Below are 21,738 nucleotides of genomic sequence, written 5' to 3' on the forward strand. Positions count from 1 at the left end.
ATATTACCACCCCCCAGAAAAGTCATTCTAGACTAGCCCCTCTATGGTTTTTAACTTGAATCAGCTCCTCAGTCTTTATATGTTCTCACCTCCTTAATCATTTGGTGCTTCCATACACCCCAAGTGTTATCCCCCAAAATATGCATCTGTGAGAAGAAAATAAACATACATAAATACACTAATTTCAAGTTTAATTACATACATTTTAATAGCTAAGTTAAACTCGAAGTCAGTATATGAGCCTAGAATGTATTTTCAAGGAAATCTTGCGTCATATGCTGTGATTTATTTCATAAGACATCTTTGCATTTACCAAGAATGGCCACTAGAGTGCTGCAAGTATCCATTCAAATTTGAGTCCCTGTTCTGTGTGGTAGAAACAATAAGGTTGATACATATTTGGAACTTCTGGGCCATGACCAGTAAAGAAATTCCAAGAATTATTTAAATCATACGTAGTTTTATCTGCTTGTACATTTATGCTTATAAATTTCTCCATTTTGTTAGACTCAGGAGGCATAGAAATAATTGAAATAGTCAATCTCTCAGTTAAAGTTAGTTTTCATTTTATCATCTCACCATCAGCACTTGTACAACTTACAACTTTCTTTTAACATGTAGACTTACTTGAATATTTATATGTAATTTTATGCAGCATTTCTTAATTTTTATTCATTAAATATATAGGTCACCGTGGAGATGGACTTTTGATTCCATTCCTCTTTTAAGGTAAACCATTTCATTTATATGTCAATTCAATATGTGAAGGAATTTTTTTTTCAAAATCCTTTTTGGCATATTTTGCTAATTTGAATTTTAAAGTGCAACCTACCACCTGAAATGCATTTTCTGCACTTTCATTGAGTTCTTTTTTGAGGATCAGGCAATATTGTATTCATAGCTGTAATGTCTAATACATATCTCAGCAAACAAATATGAATCTTGATACTTTAAAATAGAAGGATGAATATAATTTATTTCTTAGCATATATCAAGAAAAGCACATTCTCTAGCATCTATTTATTTTGTTGTCTGTATAATTTATTGATACTTATTTGAATAATACTTTATATACAACACCTTATTATACCATTTGTTAGGATTGAGGAGCAAGGAAATAAAGGAAATAAGGCACAGAGTTTATTTAATATTAAATGACTGATAGGTACTGTATTGGAATTCCAATGTCCTGACTGAGAACAGACATGTTTTAATGGTTGTATTCCTTGTGGTTGCCAAAATCTTTATGTTCAGTCAATTCACTTCTCAACAGAATGTGCTATACTTGAATTCAAACATGCCACTACACACCAACTAAATAGAATCAGTTTAATTGATTCTGTTAATTAATTAAAGTAAGAATTTTTCAAATAAGTCAGGAATTGATGTCTTCACCAAAGTCAAGTGAATAAACAAGAGATAAAAGCCATTGAAATTCTAGTTCTTTGATTTGTCTATTTGTCCACTGTTGCCAGATAGAGTGAGTCGGTGAGAGAGGCATCCATCTAATCAAAACAGTTCCCGTAGCTTCAAGGTATCTAGTTGCTTTTATGTGACACTTGTGGCAAACCTGTAATTTCAGCCTCATTTCCCACCATAATCCTTCAGACACGCTACTCCCTGAATATATGCCTGCCTGCCTCTGTACTCATATTGCCTTCTTATTCTGAAATATTCCTTTTCCAAGACAGTTCGAATTTCAGCTCATTTGTAATGTCTTACACTATAAATCCCAAATTTGAAATAATTGCTTTCTAATTCGGAATCCCAAGGGATTTTGTTTACAGATCCAACTATAATATTATTGTATACATTTCTCTCTATTTTACAATCAGTCTGTCTTTTCCAAGTGTATTTCTCCTTGGCTTAATTGATTAATTGAATCATTCATTCATTCATTCATTCTACAAATATTAAATAAATACTTACTATGAATTCAGCACTGTTCCAGGCCCTAAGAATAAAATAGTGAATGAGAAAAAAATCCCTGACTTCATGGAGTTTCATTCTGATGAAGGCAGGTAATAAATCAATGCAAACACATTAATATATAATATAACTGCAGGAAATAGATGCTATGGAAAAATTAAAATAAGTTTAAAGAATAAACAGTGGTGATCAACTATGTAAATAGCCTCTCTCTGGAAGATGGCAGAGGTGAGCAAAGATCTAAATGCCAAGAGGGAAGAAATGCCATTTTCTAAGAGAGGAGTTGTCCAAACAGGGGAAACAGCAAGTGCAAAGCTCAGAGGCAGAACTTAACTTGGCATAGTGAAGAACAGCAAGGGGTCAGCAAAGGGGGTGAAAGGAGACAAGTTCAGATAGGGAAAATTATTTTTGTTACCATGCCTTCACTTCCCCCTTGGTTTCTTGTATTTCATACAGGTTGTTGTTTTTGTTTTTTTGTTTGTTTTTTCCACAAAGTATTCAGTAGTAATGCAGTATAGCAATTTTAGAGTAAACAAAATCTGGGTTTGAATCAAAGTTCATCTCCTTATTTGTTGAATGGCCTTGAGTAGGTTGCATAACTAGAGGCTTGGTGGCTTTGATCAATGTTTTTACTTTCCAGTTGAACCCTTTATGTTAAGACCATGTATTAAGAAAGAGAGAGATAAGTTAAAAAGGTGAATTGTATCTGCTGAGCAGAACATTTCTTCCCCTGAATTAAACATTCTAAAGCATATTTACACCCTAAAATCAAGATCAGAAAAGGATGTTGACTTTTTATAATTGGTAAAATCCCTGAGACAGCTGAACATCTTATACTGAAAATCAGCTCTGATAAAACCCTTCTGTGCTCTTGCCTTCCATCAAGAAGGAAGTGGGCTTGCTTACCTGGACTTCAATTTTCTCCTTTCAGCATGTTCTGCATTAAATTTTGAGGTTGACTTTTTTTTTTTTTTTAACTTTCTTTCCTACTTAAGACAACTGATAAAGATTAATTCGAATTATGTAAACTACAAGTTGAAGAACATCACATTTTTCTGTTCGGTTTATGTCTATGATTTTGAAAACTGAGATTAAAAAAAAAGTTATACGCTTCTATTTTCAATGTGTTATTAGGGGGAATGACTTTCCCAAAGCAGGAAAGGCAATATAGTTTCTATCAATCCAGGAAGAATTTGGCCTATTGTTCTTTTTCAGATAGATGAAATTTCTGATATTATCCTCTGTCTTGCACTTACATGATTTCCCTCCTGTCTTCTTACATATGTGGGTAGAAATATTGGTCATTTTAAATGTGAATTGAAGCAGTGTCTTCATTTACTTCTCTGATGAAATCTCCAGAGCTAGCAGCATACTTTAATGTGTTTGAGAGGTTTGGGATGCCTTTACTAGAAAATAATAAAATGAATAGAATAATTTTGCCTTTTAATACATTCACTTTCAGCATATGCCCTGAAAAAGTAATATTGCCTAATTAATTGGGAGCTTAGAGATGAATATATAATATCATCTCCCACTAGCATCCTCTTCTCCCTTCTTTTGTGTCTCTATACCTTAAGAAACATATCTTGTTCCTTTATGTCTTAGTGAGTTTGCACATTCTGCTTTCTCCTTTTGTACCCTATTCTGCTTTTACCTCTCCTATTTTTATTAAGATAGAAATACCCTATTTTTATTAATTCCTGAAAAAAGCATTATATCCTATGTCTTCCTTCAACTCTCCACTCCTCCATTAGAATTAATTAGGTATTTATCTTTAATCTCCCTTTATCATGTTGTAGACATTATATTCTACTACTCGTTATGCTACGATATAATTATTGGCTTACACCTTACAATTCTCCACTATAGTGCAAACCACTCAAAGACAGGAGTCACATGTTATTCATTTTCATAGCCCTAGAACTGAGCACAGTGAAAAGAACATAGTAAACACAAAATTCTTATTGCATTAGTTTCATCCTAAAGAGAATAGTATTACTTTTGGAACTAGAGATTTGTTTCCTCATAACTTTTGGAGCTGGCTATGTAATTTTCTAGTTCCACTCTTTTCTATTCTTGAGGAAAAGTCCCCAATCTGCAAAATATTGGCTGATATTTCTGCCTTTCTTCCTTCTACTTTCTTCACCTAAAATTCACCTCATCTCTTTACCCCTTTCCCATCTGCCTGTAAAAATATTGTCATCGTTGAGTCTTTTTTAATACAATTTTATTGAGAGGTATTCACATACCATACAATCATCCAAAATGTATAATCAGTTGTTCACAGTATCAACATAGAGTTGTGCATTCATCACCATGATCAGTTTTTGAACTTTTTCATTACTCCAAAAAATAAAAATAAAAATAAAAGTTAAGAACACCCAGAACATCCCCTACCCCCCAATTCCCCCTACTGCCCCTATTATTCATTTACTTTTTGTCCCCATTTTTCTACTCATCTCTCCATACACTGGATAAAGGGAGTGTGAGCCACAAGGTTTCACAGTCACACATTTATACCTTATAAGCTATTGAGTTATACAATCATCTTCAAGAATCCAGGCTACTGGATTGCAGTTCAGTCTGTTGAGTCTTAGCTTAAAAGCACTCTGCTTCATGAAAACATTTCCCAAGATGTCAGCAATCATCTCCTGTTTGGATCTCCAATAGTAGTCATGTACCTCTTGACTTTGGCAGTCATCCCATGTGGTCAGGAATTATAATTATTTGTGTAGAGTAGATCACTCATAACTTCTAATAGAGTGATTGCAGGCCTCTTGAGATTAGAAATGGTGCCCTACTCTCTTTGTATCATTCACTGCATTCAGTATAGGCTTTGCATGTTCAAGATAAGCAATAAATACATCCTGAATGAGTGACTGAGTAGATAGGAATCTATTATACATAGATATCTATTTATACTTACATTATAAAGTATCTATACAATTTTATTTACTTTTTCCTATACAAGATAGGGAATTAGTATTAGCAGGGTGCAGCAAACTATGCCCTGGGAATCAAATCTAGCCCATTGCCTGTTTTTGTATTGCCTATGATCAAAGAATGGATTTTTACATACAACAATAAAGAATATTATTTCATGACGTGAAAATTATGAGTTTAAAATTTCAGTGTCTGCAAATAAGGTTATATTGGAACATCGCCATACTTATTAGTGATTGTGACTGCTTTCAAACTGAAAGATTAAGGTTGAGTAGTTGTGACAGAGACTGTGTAGCCTATCTCTCTCTCTGTACACACACACACACACACACAAACACACGCACAATATATGATTGCAACCCTGGTATAAAGGAACAATAGGAAAACAAACACTTGCTTAACAGAATTGGATAATATAATAACATTTTTCATGTTTCATTTAGAGCAAACTTTCCCTGTAATTTCTGGGATATTTTAATAATGCAACCCCATAATTAACAGGACTGGATATTTTGAATCCTATGTTTGGCAGGATGTGCAGACTTTATCTACAAGAGGCTAAAATGTACAGTTGTATATGGGTCCTCCAGGGAAACAGAACCGATAGGGTGTGTGTGTGTGTGTTTGCGTGTGTTTGTGTGTGTAGTGTAAATATGATAAGATTTATTATAGGAATTGGCTCACATGACTCCAGGAGAAGTGGGCCAGTTGAAGTAGAGATGAAAATTCTTCCTTCTGACTTAAATCATCATTTCACCCTTTAAGGCCTTCAGCTGATTAGATGAGACTTCTCTTATTGCTGAAGGCAATCTCCTTAGTTGATTATGGATGTAATCAGCCATAGATGCAGTCAACTTATGAGTGATTTAAATCCATGAAATATACTCACAGTAACAATCAGGACAGTGCTTTGCTTGACTAAACAACTGAACCCCATAACCAATCCAAGTTGAAATGTGAATTTAACCATTACAACACATATATTAAAATATGTTAAAACACACATAAGTATAAAATCAAAACAGAAGAATCATGGAGCAATTGTATGCTAAGAATTACTGAGTTAGAATGGTTGTGGACCTAACACAGATATGATTATGTTGATTACCTGATACAGTTAACAGTTAATATTTAAAAGGCTAAGTCTTATGATTTTAATTAAAAAGTGCTAAGCGCTAATTTGCACATGCCCTTCTTGAATATTGCTTAAGAAGGTGACAAATTTTGAGTGAGAACATATCTAACTGAAGTTATATTTGATAGTTTTTATTTAAAAACTTACAAAGAATTTCCTATGCTTCAAAAAATATAAAATCCCCTGTTTATCTAAAATACGTAATTTTTATTTTTCTTATTTCTTTGAAGACAGAGTCAGGCAAAGACATTTCTATTGGCATTTAACAGAAATGTTATAATAAATTAAACTGAATTTCTCCATTTAAAACAATATGAGGTTAGATAAAGTCACTCAATTTAGTTACTACTTTTCTTCTCCACCCCAGAGGCATCTCCCAATAATTTCTTTGCTCGGTAGTCTAGCAGACTCTAAGCAGCTAAATTTATGAAACAAATGAAAAAACTTTCACAGAGTTGAGTGGATAATCTTTCTCTCCTAGCAACTGCCTTGCTAAAAGGAGTCTGTATTCCAGTAATTAATTGTATAACTTTTGCTAACTTAAATATTGTATATGTCCTGGTTTGTACAGCTTATATATGCTAATGAGGGTCTACCGTGATTCTACTTTTGTGTGTGTGTACTGAATGACATGGTTTACCTACCTATTGACCCAAACTGAAAATTGCTGTTGCATTAACAACAGACATTGATTCATGGTGATTATTTCAAAACCAGTGCACAAGATAATTACAAAAATACCACTAACTATTTGGCAATACTTGGTCCAGAGCATAATTTGAATACAAGCAAAGTTTTCTATTGTGGACCTTCCTTTTTGTACTTATGTATAATTCCTAGGTGTTCTCACAGTATGTCTGTGGACTTCATGCAAACTTCTAGCAGTCAAAGATCTCTTGGTTGTACATTGCCCCAGTCTGCCTTGCAGCAAAAGTCCCAACCACAATTCCTTCTACCTTTTATTCTGTGAAAACCATATATCTATTTATTAAAATTTACATCTTATCATATGACTTTTTAGAGGAATTAGAATGATTTATAAACATTACCTACAATGGGTTAAAATACACATGTGTATTAAAATATAACCTGAACAATCAGAATTAAGTGTAATTGGTAGAGAAGGTAATGAGGACATATGAAGAGGAATTCCCTGGAATTTTTGAAAGTTCCAAGGTGCTACTATTAGAACTATCTCCTCATGATTGGCCTACACTTTCTGAAAGTAGTGCCCCCATCATTTATAAAGTTAGTATATTTTTTGAGACATTTTAATTTAGAGAAAAGAGAAATGATGCCCTAACAGTCTTGTTACCAGTTCAGTCACCTGGAGAAACCCCACTCTCACTCTGGTCTGACACCTTCATCTATTAACTAAGGTTAGATAATACAATATTTAAAGTCTTTTCCTGTTATTATTAAATAATAATCTCCACATTCACAATGATTGGGTTTCATATATTTTAATGTTAAAACAAATAGCTGTAAGTCCATATTAAAATCCAAATGCCTTTTTAAAGCTCTATTTTCTCCATGTTATACTGATTAAATAGTACTATCAAAGATATAGCTGGGATATAACAGGAACCCATTCAAATTTTATTTTCTCAAATTCACTTTAAGTGTGACACACTGAACAAGCATATTTTTGTTCCAAATAAATTAGTAAATTCATGAAAACTAAAGTTAACCAAGCAAAATGAACAATACAGAACAAACCAAACTATCTACAAAGAGAAAGATGAAGAAAGAGGAGGAGGAAATAATGCTAATGGTCTGATAGACTGGTAGACACTGCTTCTCTTATTCTTTCAAGATTTTGTCTGTGAACTCTCTTGAAGAGATTGTTCAAAATAAGAAAATACATATAGAATATCTATCTATATCTATATCTACATCTACATACATACATATATCTATGTATCTATATATCTATGTCATTGGTCCATCTACAGCCATACTCATTTTATTTTCCTTCATTTTACCATGCATCATAAATATTTGCATATTTTACAAAGTGAAATTTTGTGGCAACCCTGCCTCAAGCAAGTCTGTTGACACCATTTGTCCAACAGCACATGCTCAGTTTGTATCTCTTGCCACATTTTGGTAATTCTTACAGTATTTCAAAGTTTTTCATTATTTTATCTTTTATGTTGATCTGTGATCAGTGAACTCTGATGTTACTGTTGTAATTGTTTGGAGATGCCACAAATCACACCCATATATGATGGGAAACTTAATCAATAAATGTCATGTGTGTTCTGACTGCTCCACCGACCAGCCATTCCCCACCTCTCTCCCTCTCCTTGGGCCTCCCTATTCCCTGAGAAACTACAATATTGAAATTAGGTCAATTGATAATGCTACAGTGGCTTCTGAATATTCAAGTGAAAGGGAGAGTCACATATCTCTCACTTTAGATCAAAAGTTATGAATGACTAAGCTCTGTGAGGAAGGCCCAAAACTAGGCCTCTTGCACCAGTTAGCTAAATTGTGAATGCAAAGGAAAAGTTTTTGAAGGAAATGAAAAGTGAACACTCAAATGATAAAAAAAGCTAAGCAGCCCTATTGCTAATATGGAGAAACTTTTAGAGGTCTGGATAGCAGATCAAACAAGCCACAACATTCCCTTAAACTAAAGCCTAATCCAGGGCAAGGCCCTAACTCTCTTCAACTCTGTGAAGGCTGAGAAAAATGAGGAAGTTGCAGAAGAAAAGTTTGAAGCTAGCAGAGGTTGGCTCACAAGGTTTAAGGAAAAAAACCATCTCCTTAACATAAAAGTGCAAAGTGAAGGAGTAAGTGCTGATGTAGAATCTTCAGCAAATTATCCAGATCTAGCTAAGATAATTGATAAAGATGGCTATACTAAAAAACAGATTTAATTTTTAGACAAAAAAGCCGTCTACTGCAAGAAGATGCCATCTAGGACTTCCATAGCTTGAGAGAAGTCAGTGCATGGCTTCACATCTTCAAAGGACAGGCTGACTCTCTTATTAATACAACTGGTGACTTTAAGTTGAAGCCAGTGCTCTTTGACCATCCTAAAAATCTTAGGTCCTTAAGAATTATGCTAAATCTACTCTGTCTGGAACAAGGCCTGGATGACAGCACATCTGTTTGCAACATGGTTTTATGAATATTTTAAGCCCACTCTTGAGAACTGCTCAGGGAAAAAAAAATTCTTTTCAAAATATTTCTGCTCATTGAAAATGAACCTGTCACCCAGGAACTCTAATGGAGATGTACAATGAGATGAATGTTGTTTTCATGCATACTAACACAACATCCATTCAGCAGCCCATGGATCAAGGAGTAATTCTGACTTTAAAGTCTTCATATTTAAGAAATCCATTTCATAAGACTGTATTGACATAGTTAATGATTCTTCTAATGGAAGAGGGCAAAGAAAATTAAAAACTTTCTGGCAAGGAGTCCCATTTTGGATGCCATTTCATGATTCATGGGAGGAGGTCAAACTATCAACATTAATAGGAGTTTGGAAAATGTTGATTCCAACCTTCATGGATGACTTGGGGGTGTTCAAGAATTCAGAGAATAAAGTAACTGCAGACGTGGTGCAAATAGCAGGAGAATTAGAATTCTAAGTAGAGCCTAAAGATGTGACTGAATTGCTGCAATCTCATGACAAAACTTGAACAGATGAGAAATTGCTCCTTGAGGATGAGCAAAGAAATTGCTTTCCTGAAAAGGAATCTATTCCTGGTGAAGATGCTGTGACCACTGTTGAAATAACAACAAAGGACTTAGAATATTACTTAAACTTAGTTGATAAAGCAGTGGCAAGGTTTGAGAGGATTGGCTCCAATTTAAAAGAAGTTCTACTGTGGGTAAAATGCTATCAAACAGCATCACAAGCTTTGGAGAAATCTTTTGTGAAAGAAAAGTCAATTGATGTGGCAAACTTCATTGTCATCTTATTTTAAGAAATTGCCACAGCTATCCCAACCTTCAGCCACCTCTACCCTGATCTGTCAGCAGCCATCAACATCAAAGCAAGACCCTTCACCAGCAAAAAGATTATGACTCCCTGAAAGCTCAGATGATGGTTAGCAATTTTTAGCAATGAAATATTTTTCGTTAAGGTTTGTACATTATTTTTTTAGACATAATGCTATTGCACACTTAAAAGTCTACAGTATAGTGTAAGTGTAACTTTTATAAACACTTGGAAACCAAAAATTCATGACTTGCTTTATTGCAATATTTGCTTTGTTCCAGTGGTCTGGAACCGAACCCATAATATCTGTGAGGCTCTGAGGTATGCCTGTATCCATCAATATATAATGCAAAAAAATTAAGAAGTCTAGTAAGACTCTGAATTTCTATGATTTGCAAAAGTTTACTTTTTATAACTAATCAAACTCTAGTTAAAATAATGGTATAGATTTGTATTTTCAAAATGGGCTTTTATTTGCAGTGTGATCTTTATTTGTGAGCACTAAAGTTCTATTATGTTGACTTTCTATGGAACAAGTACCATTATTATTATTATTAACCCAACAAGTAATTAATAAATATGGTTTACCTGTGTGGTAGATTATTGCAATTATTGTCCAAAAGTTATTCATGTTTCCCCTCCTACACTGACACTGAGCTTGGCTATTTAACGGAGTTTGTTCCAGAGAGAAGATAATGGATGTGACCCAAGCAGAGACTTGAAAAGTTCTTGCATTTGGTGCTTCACTTCTCTTGTTCCATTTGCAGCCTTTCTGCTACCAAGTGAACAAGCCCAGGAAAGCCTGTTAGATGATGAAGTCATATGCCCCAGTGGCCCTGTCATCTCCTGTTGCACCAGCTAAAAACTAGCAGCCATCTAATGACTGGAACAGAGCTGCATAACTGACTGGCAGTTGACAAAGAAGCATGAATAAGCCTAGCTGAGATAAGCAGAAGAACTGTTAGGTGTCTTTAAAATCCTGTCTCACCTAACTCTTTCATGCTTTGAAAAAATGGAAACCTTTTTCAGGCCCCAACCTGTTATCTTATTAGACTTTTTCCCCACAATTTCATGAATTTACTGAAATATCACATTCTTTCAATTAACATAGTATGCAAAATATTATTAGACATAATAATTGTTCTCTCTTCTAAATAACCAGCTGCTCTGATACCATTTGTTTTCTCTATATGTTTTTTGTGTACTGATAAAATGCTAATTTTATCAAATAGTGAATTCCAAAATTGATTTGAATTTGCTTTTGTACCCATTTGGTTCAATTGACATATCCTTTCCTATTTGTAACACATCTCTTTTCTCTATTTTTATAACTTATTTCAACTTCTTCTAAGGCTTATTTGTCCTACTTCATTATTCTTCTTTTCCAGTGTCTAAAGGGCTCTTTTTGTTAGTTAATGGTCATTTCTATTTTCAAAAATAATCCTCTTTGTGCTTTGATTTGGATTGTTTTAAATTTATAGATTAAGTGGAGGGGGGCAAATCATATGACTGTTTTCATGAATACCAGAAAAGTCATTTAAAAATATTCAACCCCCTTTTATATTAAATTATGAAAAAATAGGAATACAAGGATACTACCTTAGCATAATAAAATAAATAAAATGTGCATAACTCAACGTAATTGCCAGCATGTTGCTTAGTGGAAAAAGAAGAAAGATTTACCTGCTAAAAGATTAGTGGGAAAAGAAGAGAGATTTACCTGCTAAAAGATAGAGATGACTCTGTCTATTTAACATTGTGTTAGTCTTGCTGATGATCACACAGTAGGTGAGAAAGCCAGAACTAGAAAATAGATCTTCAAATTCTTTGAATTCCTAGTCCAAAGTGCTTTCTCCTGTGTTGCCTCTAGTTCCAAAAGGCATATTTCTTTCTTTGTAAAAAATGTCAGTTTAAAAGGGAAAAAAAGGGAGAATATTTTCTGACTCAAGTCCAAAGAGATAAACTTTCCTTGAAGTAATAATTGAATAGCTATTGAGATACATGGCAAGGGTCAGTTTCCAGCTCAGAGATTACAGTCCCTATTCTTTTCACACTAGATGGCTAATTGTGTTCGTAAGGCCCATGGATAGATGGCAATAGGAAAAATTTGAAAGATGTGATTGAAACTGAAGGTTTTTTAGAAACAAAGTGCAAAGATTTTTTTGTGTGAGGATTTGTTGGGGATAATAAATGAAAGGACATTTATGGTAAGAGCGACAAGCATTTTAGCCATATTGTCAATTCTTATGCAGGGATATATAATCAACAAGCACAAAAGACAATTAGAAAGAAACATTTAACAATTAGGAAAAAAAAAGGGGGGGGGGGAACAAACAGTAGTTTGCATTCAACGAATGTCATCAATACCTTCAGGTATTCTTAAGTAGGATACACAACCAAATCACCTGGGAAGCTTTTCAAAGCACATATGCCTGGCCACAACTCCAAACCCTCTGCTTCAAAGTGTCTGTGTGGTGAAGTCCAAGAATGCTTAATTTGAAAATATTCCCCAGGTGATCCTGATGCACAGCTCTTGTTGGCATTCACTCCCTAAATACAATGTTGATGATCAGTTCAGTTGAGCTACTGAATAGAGAAGAGATTTGAGGCACCATTCATTCATTATCAAGCACTTGACAACTGCTGGTGCCTGTGTAGTCACCTCTCCAGGTGGTGGGTGATACAGGGCACATTTCTATTTTCAAGGTCAGAGGATATTTCTGTTAAATAAAATTTTATCCTTATCTGTGTATTCCACATTTCAGAATTTGGATACTCATCTGTGTTCCTAGTTATGGTAAGTTGACCACCCCAAGGAAGTTAAATTAGAATTGTTTTGGTTAGAGGTGCTCAGGAAAAAAAAAAAATACTGGCATAGTGAAAAAATGAAGTAAATTTAACATAAATATGATCAGGAAAAATAAAAGAAAGCTTATATAGAAAACAACTGTAAAACAACTAATGACTTAATTGCATACTGTTTCCTTTTCCTTCATTGCCCATCAAAATCCTGATTACTATATATATATAGTGGTAGAATGATGCAAATTATAGTGCAATTAAATTTTGTTTCCATTTGGATCTTCCTAATCTAAATAGAAAAGCTATGAAGAATGAAGGATTTTTTTAAACTTTTTATTATGTAAAATTACAAACATACAAAAAATAAAAAGCAATACCTACCCCCACTTCCATTATTCAGTTTCAAAAATTATCAAGAGATTCTTGTATCATCTTAGTTCCACCTATACCCCACTCAAATGGATTATTATTATATTCTTTACACTATATTTTAAGGTGAAATTTTGATACATTATAACACAAAAACCTTCAGCTATTCAGTTTTGAAAAACAGAGACCTGTGTAACTCAAACTCATCACAATAAAGAAAATTTCCGTCTCTCTGGGAAATTCCCTTGGGTTCCTTCTCTTTTACCATATTCCCACATTGGCTTCTGGTGTTCTGATTTTTTTTTTCATATTGTATTAGTTTTGCCTGTATCGAGTAGTAGCAGCCACCAAGCAGAGGCTATGATTTGGGTAGTAGGTCTGACTTACTCGCTAGACTGAAAACTCAGCGAGAACAGAACGATGCTTTAACCAATATATCTAAAACAGTTCGAACGAAGGATTGCATGTAACGGCCACTCAACAATTTTTTCAGTGACTAAATGATTGATATTATGCCTTGAAGACACTTGAAAATGCCTGTAAAAGAAAGCAGGAGTAGAATTATTTGGGAAAAGGACATTGTTGTATTACATTTAGGGTAACATTATAAAGGGGAAAAGTAATGAGAAAATAGAAGACAGAGACATTACAAAAATGCCAATATTTATGACGTATGTGGAGGTAAAAGAAAGAAGAAAGGAAGTAAAAAGAACAGGTAATGATAGAAACATCTCAAGAGGGGAAAACAAAGATAATATACACTGAGTGCCAATACTGTACCAGAAAATGAAAGTTAGTATTTCTTGTGTTATTCATGTTTCTAGCACATAAGCAACATTAAATTGAGTTTTAACCTTATCTTATTGAATCTCCACAAAACCTAATGAGGAAGCAATAAAACACATAGGTGCCAAGCAGTTTGTCAGTTGGTTGTATGTTTCTAAATCAATTTGATCTTCATGGTAACCCTATTAAGTAGTTCCTACTAACAGATGGGGGAACCCAGGAATAGAGTAGTATAGTAAGTAGTCCAGGTCCAAGTTGAAAAGTTGGCACACTGTGAAATCAGAAAAAAAAAAAAACTTCAGTACCTCTGATTATCAAGACTTTGATCTTGGAGATATCACGGTCTCTCCAAGTGTAGTCTATTAAATGGTTCCAAATTTCTTATTGATGATAAGGGAAGAGAAGAACACTAACATTTGTTAAATGTTTATTATATTCCAGGCACATAGTTCATGCACACACACCACACATACATACACACACACACACACACACACACACACACACACACTTATTTGATGCTTATAATGTATAAAGTAGGTAAAAATGCAATCATTTTATTGATGACTAAAGGCCCAAAAATGTTAGGTAATAGGAGCAAGATCAGTTGGGAATATGAAAATTATTCTCAGGTTTATCTGACTCAAAAGCTTACCTTTTTTACATGCTACCTTGCTGCTTTCAAGGGAAGGAACAAAGTGGATGGAACAAGATGAGACCTAGAGCACAGGTTTAAGCTCCATCTTAGATTATAGGGCAGAGACTGTTTGTTCTTCTTAAAGAAAGGAGTGCATCAAGAGAAAGCAAGGGAAGCCACAAATGTTTTTTCAAGTATAGGGAAATTTTGTGAGAAACTTGTGTTGGGTTGCCTTAAAGGGCTCATAAGTGAAACAATGAGATTCACAACAGAAAGTAAAGAAGAGTAGTATGAAGTTGGAGGCTTAAGAAAGGTCCAACAAAATGTCAACCATACATTATGAGTAATGTGAAGTAATGTCTGAGAAAATTTGACACCCCTCCCCCAGTTGAGGGCACCTTTTAATAGCATTTGAGAAGGAAATGAGCCAGTACAGAAAAGGTTTAAATGCCTCTGCATCTTCCAGAGTAGTTTTGAATCTAGACCTAAACCGAGATCCATGTTTCGGGAAGGAGTGACCAGTGAAATGAGTATGCTCCACTGCATTTTCCTGAGCTTTGAAACTGTTCTTTTGAATCTTATAAAGCACTTCTGAAACCTAAAGCAGCTTCACCCATTGTGGAATGAAGAATATTTTCTGTAAACAAATGCTGAATCATAGAAACCGGGTAAGACTGAATAGAGATGTTTTCATACTTCTGCATCTCTGCGTGTGAGATCAACATTATTGATTACCTCTGGGGACCTACATTAAAAAAATCAGTTGCACAGTGACCCCAAAGACAGTGATACATAGATGAATGGATGAAACAAGTTTCTTTTATTTCAGAGAAGTGAATTTACCATTTCTCTGCTTGAGGCAACATTCCCCTTGGGAAGACTGTGGTATAATTCCTAATGCTGACATTCTTTGTAACCTCTTGTAATGTATTTAACATTTTTGTGCCTGTTTCCTTATCTCTTCAAAAACTAGAGAAATCATAGCACTAAACTATCTTGTAATTTAATTGGGAAGAATAATGAACTGATCTATACAAAACACTTCAGTGGTAAAATGAAGCATATTAATGTTAAGTACTGTGATTAATATTTCCGGTAGTTATGAAAGGGTGTATGAGAGAGCTAACAGTGACTTACAGATCTCTAGAAAAATCCTATAGACAAAACTCCCTGATGACCCATCTTATTTTGACAGAGAAGAAATATTGTCATTTATAAACATTATCTTTAGTGTACAAGATTTCAATTTCTAAAATAGTTAAAATAAGAGAATTCTCCACTTTCTTTATCCTAGGATTCCAGATTCAAGTGTAGGTAGGATGATTTTTGGACTATTACATGGAGTAATTCAACAATACCATGTCGTTTAGTTAAAATTGCCTTGTTTTAATTTAAAATTATCTTCTTGTAACCCCTCCCCCAACTCTTCCCCATTCATACAGAGGCACATACACACAGACAAGTATGTACAAACAATGTAATATTTGACTGTAATGAATTTATAAAGGTATCATTATTAACACAATGCTTTTAGTTCCATTCATTGTTTTACATAGTAAAACCACTTTGATTAGTGCATACTAAATAATTTTTCATGAGAGAGTTTCAAAGGAGAATTAAATAAGCTATTCAAAATGACAAAAATTTCAATTCAAGTTTAAAGACTGAGAATATGTGCTACTTCTCCATCATGGTATTTCTTTCATCAAGAGATTTCAGTGTAATAACAGGACGAGATAATTTTTAAAGGTATAAACTGATAACAGAGAAGTAAATCAGAGGGAACACTATTATTGGATGAGATGTCTGTCAGATTTCAGGAAGGTGAAAAGTTGACAGAAGAGTGTTGACTGATGAAGCAGAAGGAAAGAAGTCTTACCTAGAACAGTATGAGGAAGGGGGTACTTTGAAAGAAGGGACTATTTTGTATCAAGTGGTGCAGATTTCCCCCCAAATCTCTATGCCTTTCTTCTTTTCAGGAATTAAAGCACAATCACATCCAATCCTTAATTTTTAGCAATGGATACGGCTCAGCTAGCAAATATGTATCTTAACTTCCATTGCTGCTAAATATGACCATGTGCCTATGTTCAGACAAATGAGTTGTGAGCAGAATTTGATGTGTAAAACTTCTGGGTCACAACCTTAAAAAGAAATACAGTTGTGTTCTATGTCCTCCTTCCCATTTCCACTGGCAAGGAAATGGGAACAACCAAAGTAATTGCCTTAGTCCCAGAGATAGAATTTATATACAAAGCATAGTAAGGTCACCACTAGCTTGGGTCTATGGGGGATTTCATGGAGTGGAGTCACCTGTCTGCCATGGACCACTCACAAATCACTGGTCTTTTATGTTAGAAAGGAATTATCTTCTGTTTATTTACATAACTACATTTTTGGTATCTTTGTTAAAGAAGCTTAGCTTTTATCCTAACCAATATACCATTTTACCTGACAAAATTCCCAGAGAGTCTCCAGACCGTGAAAAGTTTATAAAGACTGAGGATGAGAACTGGAGCTAAAAGCAGAATATTGTTTTGGAATTTGAAATAGAAAAATTGTTGCCACTCTGTGCACCCCTTTAATACCCCTTCTGCCAACATGCTCATGGACAGTCTACTACCTTGAAGGGAAAAGAAGTGCTATTCTCTTAGAATATTGAACCAATTCAGGGAGGAGGTAGGAGAGTTTACTTTAGATTAACCCAGGACAGGAATTAGACTATGATGAGTGAGGCAACTAGAGGTTTAGATCCTGTGTTTATTCAAAAATTTGATATTTTTCCCAACACAAACTTTTTGCATTAATTTGAATTTATAAAAATAGTTAATTGAAATTATTTATCTTGATTAGTAAGTTTTTTGCAGTACTCTGCATTTTGTAGCAAAGGCAAGTGACATACTCTCCTCATTCGAGTTCCAATCCTGGTTTTACCAACATTCTTCCCTATTGAGCATTTAAGTATAAAAAATGGCTTATTGCCATATCACCTTAATGAAATTCAGTTGACAAGCTCAGTACAAATGCACAAAGCACAAATTTCCTCATTCTTTTGTTTTTAATTATTTTTCATGTTTGTCAGATTTGCAGAGATAAACACTTTCGAAATCAAATACTGCAAAAACATTCATGTGTCTAAATAATTTGGATACCAATATATCTTGATTTTTCAATTTTAGCTAGAATATATTGATTTCTTTATTAAACATTTATTGAAAATTTAGTTGTTCTACATCACTCCTCTCTGCTGTATACTCCTGATGTAGTTATATTTTTCTTTAAATAAATATCTTATACCATTAAGGTGAATTGCTTTTCTTTTCCTTTTTAACTATTTTTTTTTTCTGTTTCTTTGCTTATCGTTTATATATTTTTCTCTGACCCTATTATATTTTTATCTAAATTCTCTAACAGAATCCCCAACCATAATTTTTCCAGGGCTAAAACATTCATTCCAATTTTCCCAATATTTTTTTCCAAAAGCTTTCTTTTGAGAAAGTGATCCCAGCTTCCACTGGGGATTTACTTCACCATTTTTCTGTCTTTTCCCCACCATTTCTTAGATCCTTATGTCTTCTCTGATCCTGACTTAATCCTTCTTGTTATTAAGACACATCCTACAAGTATTCTAAGAAATGGTAGATGGGAGACGTTTTTTGAGATCTTGAATCCTAACTATATCTTCATTCTACATGCTTATTCTAATGGTGGTCAGAGACACTTTAGATTTCTAGACCAGAAATAATTCTCCTTAATTTTGAAGGCATTTGTGCCGGTTTGAATGTATTATGTCCCCCAGAAAAAGCCATATTCTTTGGTGCAATCTTGTGGGGCAGACAGAATAGTGGGGATTAAGTTGGAATGTTTGGATTAGGTTGTTTGCATGAAGATGTGCCCCACCCAGCTGTGGGAGGTGACTTTGGTGGGATACTCCCATGGAAGTGTGACCCCACCCATTCAGGGTGGGCCTTGATCAGTGGAGCGATATAAAACATGCTGACTCAAAGAGACTGGAGAGAGTGCAGCTGGGAGTGATGTTTTGAAGAGAAGCAAGCTTGCTAGAAAGGAACGTCCTGAGAGAAAGCCGTTTTGAGGTCGGAGCTTTGGAGCAGACGCCAGCTGCCTTCATAGCTAGCAGAGGTTTTCCGGACGCCATTGGCCATCCTCTGGTGAAGGTACCCAATTGCTGAGGTGTTACCTTGGACGCTTTGTGGCCTTTAGACTGTAATTGTGTAGTGAAATAAACCCCCGTTTTATAAAAGCCTATCCATCTCTGGTATTTTGCATTCTGCAGCATTAGCAAACTAGAACAGCATTTATCTCCCACCTTTTCTTCTGTAGTATCTGTTGAGAATGTAGATGCCATTCTTATTCCTATTTCTTTTCATGTGACTCAAGAGTTTTTCTTGTTGTAAGATTTTAGACTTTCCCTATTCCAAGTGGTTTAAAATTAGATGATGTGGGTTGTCTTTTTCAATGTTATTTCATAGACACTTTCAGTTATAGAAAAGGTTATTGTATGATTTCTTAATTTTCAATATATTCCTCACCACCATTTTCTCATTTTTTGCCCTACCTTTCTCTTCTCTCACCTTGTTTTATAATTGATTGATTGTTTTTTAATGCTTAAATTTTTTTTCCTTAACTACTGGTATATTGGGTATACTTCTCTGAATTTTTCAGTGGTTGATCTAGGATTCACAATATGTATCTTTAATGAAATATATTTTCAAGTATTATACCACTTTATGCATAGTGTAAGAGCATTAAATGGCATACTTACATTTCCTTTCTTTCATTCTTTTTGTTTTTGTTGTCAACCATTGCATGTCTTCATATGTTATAGCACCATAATAAATTACTATTTGCATTTTAAAGAGTTTACAGATATAAAAATTTGAATTTTTAAAATACTTCCCACATTTTTACCATATCCGGTGGTCATTTATTACTGTAGATTAAATTTTACATTTGCTTTTATATTTATTTTGTCTGAGAAATTCAGTTAACTTTTGTTTTAGTGCAGGTCTTTTGCAATAACTTTTTATGGTTTTTGTTTGTCTGAAAAAGTATTTATTTCACTTTTATTTTGACAAATAATTTTTTCTGGTTATACAGTTCTGGGTTGACAAATCCCCTCCTCCATCACTTTAAAGATTGTTGCTCTATTGTCTATCACCATTCATAGTTTCTGATGAGAAATCTGCTGTATTATTAATATTTGTTCTTTCATGAAAAGTGTTTCCTCTTCTCCCCATCTGGCTGTCTTTAAATTTTTCTCTTTATCTTTAATTTTCACCAGATTAACAATGATCTTTTTTGGCATAAGAATATAAATATAAATTAAATATAAATAGTATAAATGTAAATATAAGTATTAATATAAATATATATAAATCTGCTTAAGGATCTCCAAATTTTTTGGAAGTTTGGTTGACTATTTTTCAATAATTTGGGAAATTCTTTGCTCTTGCCTTTGGAAATAGTTCTTCTGCCCCTTCTCACCCTCTTTTCGTTTTGATACTACAAATTCCTTATGTATTAGAATACTTGAGACTGTTCCACAATTTTTATTGCTCTGTTACGTTTTAACTCCCACTTATTTTCCTTTTTGTGCTTCAGATTATATAATTTATAAAATAACTAGAAATGTAAAACATGATATTCAAGGTGAAGAATTACCTAACATTTCAATTTGAATTTTTCTGGTTTCACATATATTAATTCATGCTGTCCACCTTTCCACTTGATTCATAAACATGTTCATCATACAAAATACTGATGTCATGGGATGTGTGAACAAATAATCTGGAAGTTATTCCAAATGGTATTAAAAAGGATTAAATATATCAAAAAAAATTTAATAAATTAGCAAATAATAATTGATTTGATCATGATATTCTGAGTAAAAGAAAGATAGATGAAAATCAGTAAAATAGCTTTTATTTTGCAAAGTTAATAATGAAAAAATATATAAAATATCAAAATCTAAGCACAGAAAAAAGGAATTCAAATCAGTAAGTAAAATATAAATTCCTGAAATGCACAAATGCACATGCAGATAGATATATATGGGTGTATCAAGTCATGTATGTTTATGGATGTGAATTTTCTGCCCTTTAAGACCTAAAGTAAGTAATTTTACTTTAATGTGCAAAATATGGTTCAGTGTGGGAGGTACATGCTTTTGGATTTGGACAAACAGTTGGAATGCTAGCTCTGTCTCATGAAATTTGTAAACATGATAAAGATATTTAAATTATCTAAGGTACACTTTCCTAATTTATAAAATGAAGTCAATGTGGCTTTAGATTTGTGTTGTAAGTCAAGAAGGTAACAGATGCAAAGAACCTGACACATAGAAAGTGCTCAATAAATTGTAGCTGGTTTTGTTTGGGCTGTTACAATTTATAGGGACATTGAAAATAATGAAATTTGGACTCACACTTTGACTTTATTTTAGCCATTAATTAAGTTTGTAAACTTGAGATACTAATTTCACTTCAAGGAGGCTGTTTTTGTAAAATGGTAAAAATAATGCTTTATTATTGTGAACTACAGAAAAAAATATGTAAAATGCCTGACATTCTTGTCTGTAGGGGCTAAAAAATAATGATTTTGTTCTTAGTGTTAAGTAGTACTCTTAATATTATTATGTTTAATGTCTTATGAAAATCACAAATTTATATTTAATTTACCTCTCCTAAGCATGATACCAAGTTTTACACCTTTTTTAATTCATAAAACTTCAACTCTTTTTTCAGATACACTGTTTTAATATACTCTTTTTTTTTTTTGCTCTTTGCGATGAAATTTCAACAATTTATGTTCCAAGTGGTACATTTTACTCCTAGCTATTGTTCTTTAATGCCGTCATTAATCTCAGGTCCCAAGCTTTCAGAATATCCTTACCTTCATCTATTCCAGATCATCAAATTTAGAACTATTCCAGGTCATCAGATATAGTTCATCTAAATTGGCTTTTATCTTAGAAATGTGTCACTACTGTTGGATTGTCTCAGATGTATATGGATATGAATCAATGACTATGCCTTCCATTTCTCCTATTCCTCTGCCTTTACCTCCTAAGGAGACAAGAATTTGCATGTACCACTTACCCTGGAGACTTTGCTAGTTTTAGCTGAATGAGAATGCCAGCATTGTCAGCTCTCAAGT

The sequence above is a fragment of the Choloepus didactylus genome, chromosome 7, assembly GCF_015220235.1.
Source record: "Choloepus didactylus isolate mChoDid1 chromosome 7, mChoDid1.pri, whole genome shotgun sequence".
Lineage (NCBI taxonomy): Eukaryota > Metazoa > Chordata > Mammalia > Pilosa > Megalonychidae > Choloepus > Choloepus didactylus.